The following is an 8,418-nucleotide window of genomic DNA, read 5'->3' as shown; positions in this document are numbered from 1 at the left end:
AACGTGCACAGGCAAGCTGACAGGCTAAATAATTACAGTCACAGAATTTTTTTTTGCATGCCTGCCCCAGCCCCCCGCAGGAGCTCACAGGGAGGCCTGATCTGCTGCCGTGGGGCTCGGGGAAGCCTCCGCACTGCTGGTGGAGCTCTCTGGGAAATCTGGCTCCGTCGCAGGGGCCCCGGCGATGGGTATTGACAACTGCGTGGATGCCTGTGGAAGGAGAGCTGCTAAAAGAGCAAGCAAGACAGTTATTTGCAATAAAGGCAGAAACATTCACGAGAATTCCCCTGAAAGAAAGGGAATTTTCCGCAGGAGTGGGGAAGGTCAATCTAGGGCTTGTCCCTGCGGTAACTCCGTCTCTCACCCCTTTGCCCCTTCGATGCACAGGGAGATGCCCTCGTGTCTGATGGCAGTCAGCCTGTGGCACTGTGATAAAGCGTCGCTTACCTGGAGGCGGCGCGGCCGCCTGCCTGCCGCTGTGTTCCCGGAGCGACAAGCAGCCTTCCCAGGTGCGTGGAGCAAACGGGGAAGGGGGAGAGCTGAAGGGGGCAGCTCGCTTTTGGAGTCAGGGGCGCAGGTCTGGCTCACCTCCACGGGGCAGAAGGTGTGAGAGGGAAAGGAGGGGAGGAGGAGGGAGCTGTGAACAGGGAGGTCCTTAGGTGTTAAGCCGTCTCACCGTGGCCTCAGAAGCCCCTTGCTGTAGCCTCCCGTGTGGCTGCAGGCAGGGGTCTAATATAAAGGTTATACCGATACACTGTTCCAGGCTTCATTTTTATTCCAGGTGGGTTTAAATCTTTAATGTGCAGCACAGCAGTGACTGTAACCTGCTGTCAGATGGTACCTTAGGCCATTTGGTACCTTGCCAAAAGGTAAGACCTTTTTAAATGTTCAGTGCCTACTAACAGAATGAAGCAAACAAACAAGAATAGCTAAAGAGGGTTGAGAATGCACTTTTATTTTTAAACAATTAAAAACAAATTAGTCAGCACTTCAGAAACTAAGCGCACAAAGGCCGTTTGCCTCATACCGAGCGATCTGCGTGGAGATAGGGGACCATCTGCCCAATCTGGCTTTCAGTGTGGGGCTGACCGATCAGTTCAATGGACAGTAGACTCAGCTCCTGGATTTCTCTTTTTGGTCAGCCACCATGGGAAACAGGCACTTTCCTTTCTAGAGGTGCATCTGCTGTGGGCAAATCTCGCTGTGGTATGTCCTTGTAGACCTGAGCTGGAGCTCTTGCTCTGCCAGCTTCCCTCTATCTTCCCTTCTGCGTGGGTGGATGTTGCCAAAGCGCATGGATAGCAATCACACTTCCCCCAGGCAAAGAAAATACAAAACATTCCCCAGCAGCTTTCTGGATTCCTTATTACAAAGTCCTGTTTATCTTATCAATATTCGTGGTGCTCTATTTTCAGGGTATCTCACAGGCCAGTGGGAGGCTAAGTAGGTTCAGGAAAGCGCTGTTCTCATTAGGGGGTGCAAAGCAGCTGAACGATTTGCCTGAGACATGCAGAAAGTACAGAGCAGGGGCTTTGCCTCCAAATTTGCTGGATTTATTGCTGTCCCTGGCTGCCACCATGGGAGCTCAGCATGATGTTCCCCCCTGCTGCCGCTGGTGGCGTCCAGAAGCAGCAAGGTGCCGATGTCCACCCTCCTTACAGCAACTGGGTGGGAGGAGTGGGAATGACTTACTGACCTCAATCCCTCAGGAAAGGCTGATGACTTTTATAACAGGTAAAACAGCAATCTTGGGTGTCTGTTGAGAAGAAGAAGAAAAAAAAAAACCTGACAAACCCAACACCCAGCTCAGGCCTGGATGCAGGAGCAGCTCTGCTTAGAGCATCTCCTGTCTATCCAGCAAAGGCAGGGGGCAGGAATAGCTCTCCCAGAGCCCCAAAAGGCTGGTGGGTGGACTGAGGACGTGTCTGCACATAGGGTGGGCTGCCCAGGACAGGGCTGAGGGAGTGAACCTGCCAGAGGGAAACACTGCACTTGAGCTTGGTCTCTCCCTGTGGCAGGAGAGAAGATAATGTGTGACACTGAATCCCGCTGGAATAAAACGGGTATGGATGAGAGCTTGTGTCAAGCCAGAAGAGCTGTGTCTGAGAAGAAAGATGAAGATAGGAACTGATGGTGTGAGAGAGAGATGCAGGGGAGCGGCACGTGTGTGAGGTAGAGGAGGGGAAATAAAGGGAGAGAGGAAGCTTGAGGGGCAGGGAACAGCTTGAGGTCAAATGAGAAGTGGAACAGAGTACAGGCAAGTGATATTAGATATAATAAAAATCCAAATAGAAAACTCGGCAAGGGCTAGAGAGCATAAAATGAGGTGTGGCTGGGGGCAAAGAAGATTAAAATCATGGAAACACGGTAAAAATGACTAGGGCTGCAGAAATAGTGGATAATACAATAACATTAAACGGAGCAAGCGTGCACTCATTTACTAGGACAGATCAATGCTATATTTATTTGGGTAACACAAATACCCTTCAGGGTTGCATAAAAGGATTACATGGCTCTGGCCAGAGCATAGTGAATGCTGGCTGTAATCGGTGACAGTAAATAATTATAGATGGGAAGGCTAGAGTTAATAATTAGTAACATTTCCTGGCCCTGCTCATTATAAGATCCTTGTTTCAGTTACTTATAACTCTAAAAAGCTGTGACTGGGCTGTAATTTTCCATACCAGCTGTCTGCCTCAGGCTGAATGTCTTTGAAAAACAGCGTTTCAAGACAACTGGGACGAGACTGGGAGCATGCAGGAGATGGAAGCGGGGACAGACAATAGGAGTATAAAAGCATCACATGTGTGCCTAAGGACAAAATCAAGAAGAAAAAAAGCCCAGCTGGAGCAAAGACTTGAGACAGACTATAAGGGTAACAAGGAGGAATCCTGCAGGTATGCTGGCTGCTAAAAGAAATTCAGGGTAAATATGGATCTGCTTACAGATGGGGGTGACAGCCTAGTGGTGGTTGACACAGAAAAGGCTGAGGGGCTCAAATGCTTGAAAAATATTCGCAAAGGTGAAGGACCCACATCCCCCCCTCTGGTAGTGCCAGGCTGTATATCAAGGGGCAGGGCTCACAGGCTGCACCCTGGGGTGTTCAGGTTGGACCTGAGGACAAAGGAGAGTGGTGCTGCGTAGGGAAAAGGTACTCAGAGGCGATTGGGAGGTTTTTGGGACTGAGCTAGACAAAGCTGGAACTGACCTGATGTGGCATTGCTGCTAGCCCTGCTGTGAGCGGGGGATGGACTGCCTCCCAGCCAGCATCTCCTTGGTGCTCTGACACTGCGGTGGAAAACACCACTGTGACTATGTTGGAAAAAGGTCTGGTGGCTTTTTGTTTGAGAAGCTTTTTATTTTAGCTTTGAGAGGCAAAAGAGGTCAGGTTTTGGGTCATGGGTGGAGGACTCAAAGTACCGTCTGCCAAAGCAGCCTTTACTTCTAAGCCCATAACGACAACCCCAGTTTTTCTCTTTTTTAACTCTGCTGTCAGGAGGCATGTGGGGAAGCCTTGGGCAAAATGTCCCATCTTCCCTGGTGCTGTGGATGATGAAAGAAGCAAACCAGGTTTGGCTCTCAGTTGTGCTTCTCTTTCGAGTGGTAGCAGTCAGCTGCACGTCTAACTCTGGCAGGGTTTGCACGTATTTTTCCCCCCATTTGACATCTGAATGTTTCTGATGTTCTTGGAGACCTGATAGGGATGACGGCCTTGAAAAACAGTGGAGGAAGTGACTAATTCTTTCTCCAGAGCAGGGATTATGTTGTGTCTCATGCAGTAAAATAAAGGGAAAACCAAAGTATTGAGTAACTTCTAACTATTACGTGCGGTAAATAAGGCAGGAGTCCTGTGGGGAAAAAAGAGGTGGTCACATCATAAAGACTGTCCAGTAAATGAAAACAACTGACAGAAGTGATATCTCTTTTCTTCTCAGGATTCGATCACCCATGTGGTGCTTGGTGTCAGGCAGGCAGGATCAAGCAGGAGAGATCTCTGCGGCAGCTGGGTTCTAGTTTGCCCCCAAAACCAGGAGAACAGTGTCTTGCTAAAACTGCACTGGTGTATTTGTAGACCCCCTTTTAATTTAGCAGGCGGCTGTGTACGTGAGGAATGGGTGTAGGCAAACAGGCAGCGTATTTACGTATCTCTTGTCTGCGAGGCAGAAATGTTCACTAAGTACGGGCATTCAGAGACGTGGTGTTGAACATAACGTGTGAGAGACGCGGAGCCCAGCTGGACAAGCTGAAGACCTGAAGCTGAGCACTGAGTAGGGGGTGTTCACTTGCTGCCTCCTGGAATATTGCTCTTTTCCATCCCACAGGAGGGAAAATTCTTACGTGGGATTCAAGTCAGGAACCAGGGCAGGAGAAAACATGTGGTTCTTGCAGCAGAGCAAAATCACCAGAGGAGCTCCTGGGGGTCTGTGCTATTCAGCAGATTTATACTTGGCCTGGAAAAAGGGGCTCAGCTGTGAGCTGCCAAAATTTGCTGATGGCATTAAATTGTTCAAATTAGTAAGGAGCAGGACCAGCTGTAAAAGATGTGTAGAAGAACCTTGTAAGACTGGGTGGCAGAGCAAAAACCAAAAATGCATGAAATTAAGTACAGATGAATGTTAAAGGATGCGCATAAGAAAAGAGCAGTTATAACTCCACATATAAAACAATAAGCCAGATAAGAGCTGAGGAAACTGGACAACATAATTAAGTGGTCAGTACTCTGTGATGGTTAAAAAATCCAACATATCAAATGTTAGGAGTTATTAACAGGATGGGGAACAAAACAACATAGTGCTGCTATAATTTTTTGTACCTGCTCCTTGAATTTTCAGTGCAGTTCTGATACTCTCATCTCAAACAGGTTATAGTAGACCTGGAAAAGGTTCAAAAAAAGGCAACAAGGATGATCCAAGGTGTGGTAAGCCTTTAGTACAGGAAGAAAAACACTAGGCTAGAGAAGAGGTGCGTAAGGGTGGGTAGGCTAGAAGTTTACAAAATCATGGGGCTAGGGACAGAACTCGGCTAATATGAGAACTGAGAGGCATCAAATGAAAGTAGTCAACCCAGATTCAGAACAAACAAAAACATGGGGTTCTCTAAATGACAAGTGGCTGATCTGAGGAGCCAAGACTTTACCACAGGATGTTGTGGGTGCCAAAAGTTCAACGGAGACTGAACGATTAGTAGGAAGAGAGTGTCATTGGATACTACAAAAAGATAACCCCTCATATGTATCTGATTCAAGACAAGTCTGAGCTGGAACTAGCGAAGAGGTGGGACAGTCTTAGGGAGAAGGATCACACAAGCTTGTCTTATTCCTATTTTTCCCTAGACATGTGCTTATGGTGACTGCCTGGGGAGGGGTTCCTAGGCCAGGTGGCCTTTAGTCCAATGCAATTGGTCTGATCTTATCTCCTAGAGAGAGCGGTTGAAGGGGTAGACTTGGCCTCTTACTGCTTGCCATCTCAGTGGACCGTATGAATTTCTTGTGCAAACTGACGAACTGGTTAAAGAATTGTACTAAGTATTTTTATAATATTTTTTATAATATTTTTTAAATTGCTATTTTGAAGTGTCTTAACTAGCTCTAAATGTTCCTAACTCTTATAAAAGCACATCTGCGTTGAACAGTCATTTAATGACAAATCAAACTGCGTGGCCCTTATTCCAGTGTTATGTAGGCAGCCAATATGGTATTTTTACAGCAAATATTAGTTTTGGTAAAACAGCACTTTCTGCTCTGTTCTTCACTAGACTGGTTTCCAAGGCTTTTTCTTGGGGGCTGGATGATGAGTTTTTGTCATTCCATTGTTTGAGAGTGAGAACGGGGAAGGCCAATGAAGAGGGGTTTCTTCCCCCAGTATGTCCTGTCAATTTTCCTTTGACATGGAGAAGAACTTGTTCCTCTGTCAAAAGAGGCCAGTTTTTTGCACTGCGTGAAGGAACAACATGAGCCCTCCAATAACCGCTGTGGCGGGGAACTCAATGGTTCCTACTTTAGTTCATCTCGCCCCAACGACTGTCAGGATTCCTGTTAACTGCCTTAAGGTTAATACAGGTGTGAACTGACTTTGGGGTGAGGTTATAGCTCAGGATGAGCTTAGAAAAGAGTGAGAATCTTCAGTAAGTTTTTGTGATGGACATACAGCTTGTGCAGGACAGTTAGAAATGGTCAGATACAATAAGTAAGAAGAATTGAGTTGAATAGCTGTATTGGAAGGAATACTTGGAGGTCATTTAATCTAACCACTTGTGGTTAGATTAAGCAGAGTTAACCTCAACATCAGATCAGGTTGGTCAGGGCCTATTTGTGATTCAGAAACTGCTTTGTGCAGTTTCTCTTTTGGAGCCCAGCTGTAGGCTAGTTCTAGCATGATGATCACTACGTGGATCACTGTGTCTTGGTCAAGGTTGTGAAGAAGTAATAAATCTTGCAAGGACAGATTTTTTTTTTTTTCTTGTATCCACTCACATTACCTGCTTTTCACTGGGGCTGTGATGTTGGCAGTTCATGCAAGATGCTGGGATAAAAGGACAACCAAGCTGCCTGCTTGAGCTGAGAGAGTCAACGGTGAATATATGCTCTAAGCAGAGTATTTCTGACTCTTGAGCCTGTCCCGCCAGAGGAGCAATTGGGTAAGACTGATGCCCAAGTGCACTGTACAGGGCCAAGGATAATTAGGAGCTCTTCCTGTCCATGAGAGCTAGTCCTCACCCAGCCATTGGGTGGAACAAGGACCCTGACTGGAGCCAGATTGGTTGCCTTGAGTGTTTTCTCTGGTTGCTTTGAGAGTATCTTCCCCGATAGACATAACCTCTGGGCCTTGCTGTCTCCCAAAGACGAAGATCAGTACGTGGGCTGAAGGTGAAACTTCTTACAAAGTTTGAAAAGCCAGCTTTTTACCCCCAATGTGTCATTTATTATCAGCTTCTATTGCTGTTATTGTGGCCACTGCTTCCAAGGGTAGATTTGTCTTGGGAGTGAGGGACAGTGCGTATGTGGGGATTGAGAGGGTGTTCAAAGACGGTAGACACAGGATTGTATATGAAATACTTCATTTGGCTGCTTTCTGCATGGTTTGGGCAGGATGAAGAAGCACAAATTAAATCCCAATACCCTGTTTGTGGTGTGTCCCTGCCTAGTCCCCCAGCTCAGGCTCCTAGACGTGTTCCTGCAGCTTCTTGCTGGTGAGCCCTGGACTTACAATCCTGAGCGTTAGCAGGCCAGTGAGCTTTTGTATGGCAAGGTCACGGCTGTGGATGACCTGTGGCAGAGGACAGGAACAGGTTGGTGTCCCGGGGAGCCGGGCATGGGGGCAGCCTGCTGCTCCCCAGCTTTGCGCTCTGCTGTGGCTCTCAAAGAAGAGCCGTCGGGCTGGCATTAATATCTGCAAGCTTTCTGCCACCTGCTTGCAGAATGAAAAATTAATATGCTTATGCGCTGACTAAATTATGCTGTACTCTAATTCCTGAAGAAAATGTTGATAAGAGTGCTTTTGAGAAAGGCTTTTTAATATCCTTTCCAAGTGACTAAAGGAATTCCAATTAGACCTTACATGTCATTTTCATTTCCCTTGTCATTGCTGTCTAATTCTGGAAAAGGCTTCCATCTCTACTGCTTTCATGTATCGTCTGCTCTTCTTATTTGTCCACCCAGCCATAATCCTGGTGGGTGACATGACAGCTATTTCCAGGGCAAGAACATTACAAATTCTAATAATATCTTCCACTGAGGTAGCACTTTTATCCCTGGCGGAGCTGTGCAAAATGAAGTTTTATATACATATTTTCACCACTTCATATGGTTTTCTAATCTCACATTGTGCAGCTTCTGGTTACTGCATTTCATGTAACTTGGAGGAAAAACACCCACAACCCTCTCTTTTTCCTTTGTGCTTTTGATTATTAAAAAAAAATCTTTGGCTTGAAAGTACAATTTATTTAGGTTTTGGATTGGAAACAAGGCTATTCAGCATTTAAAAATAACAAGAAAGTGTCCCCATGGCCTAAAACAGGCTTATTTTGGTTTGTGTAACAAAAAGTAAAACCCAATCTAACCCCTCTGAGTTTTAGCCGGTCAGCTTTATGTTTCATTACTGCTGTCCCATGCATCTTTACTATGAAAAGGTCAAAATTATATTTTTGTGCTGAAGCTTTTATATTAAATAATTGTTGCATCTGCCGTTGAAATACAACTGGTTTTTGAAAGGGATGTGGCCAGTGCTGAATGCTGTGCTGCAACGTTGCGCAGTAGTTTATGGGATGCAGGGAAGGGAGCGCAATGCCCAGGCGTAACGACAGCGAGTATTTGTGTGGGCTGAATGTTAATGACTCGAACTGCAGTTCTCCCAAGGCGCTAGGGTTAATTCCTCTCAGCGTGGAGGACGACGAACGAGAGATCCTCCTGGTCAAGTGTCA

This window comes from Egretta garzetta, unplaced genomic scaffold (genome assembly GCF_000687185.1).
Source record: "Egretta garzetta isolate BGI_Z169 unplaced genomic scaffold, ASM68718v1 scaffold139, whole genome shotgun sequence".
Lineage (NCBI taxonomy): Eukaryota > Metazoa > Chordata > Aves > Pelecaniformes > Ardeidae > Egretta > Egretta garzetta.
This window is presented reverse-complemented; position numbering follows the sequence as displayed.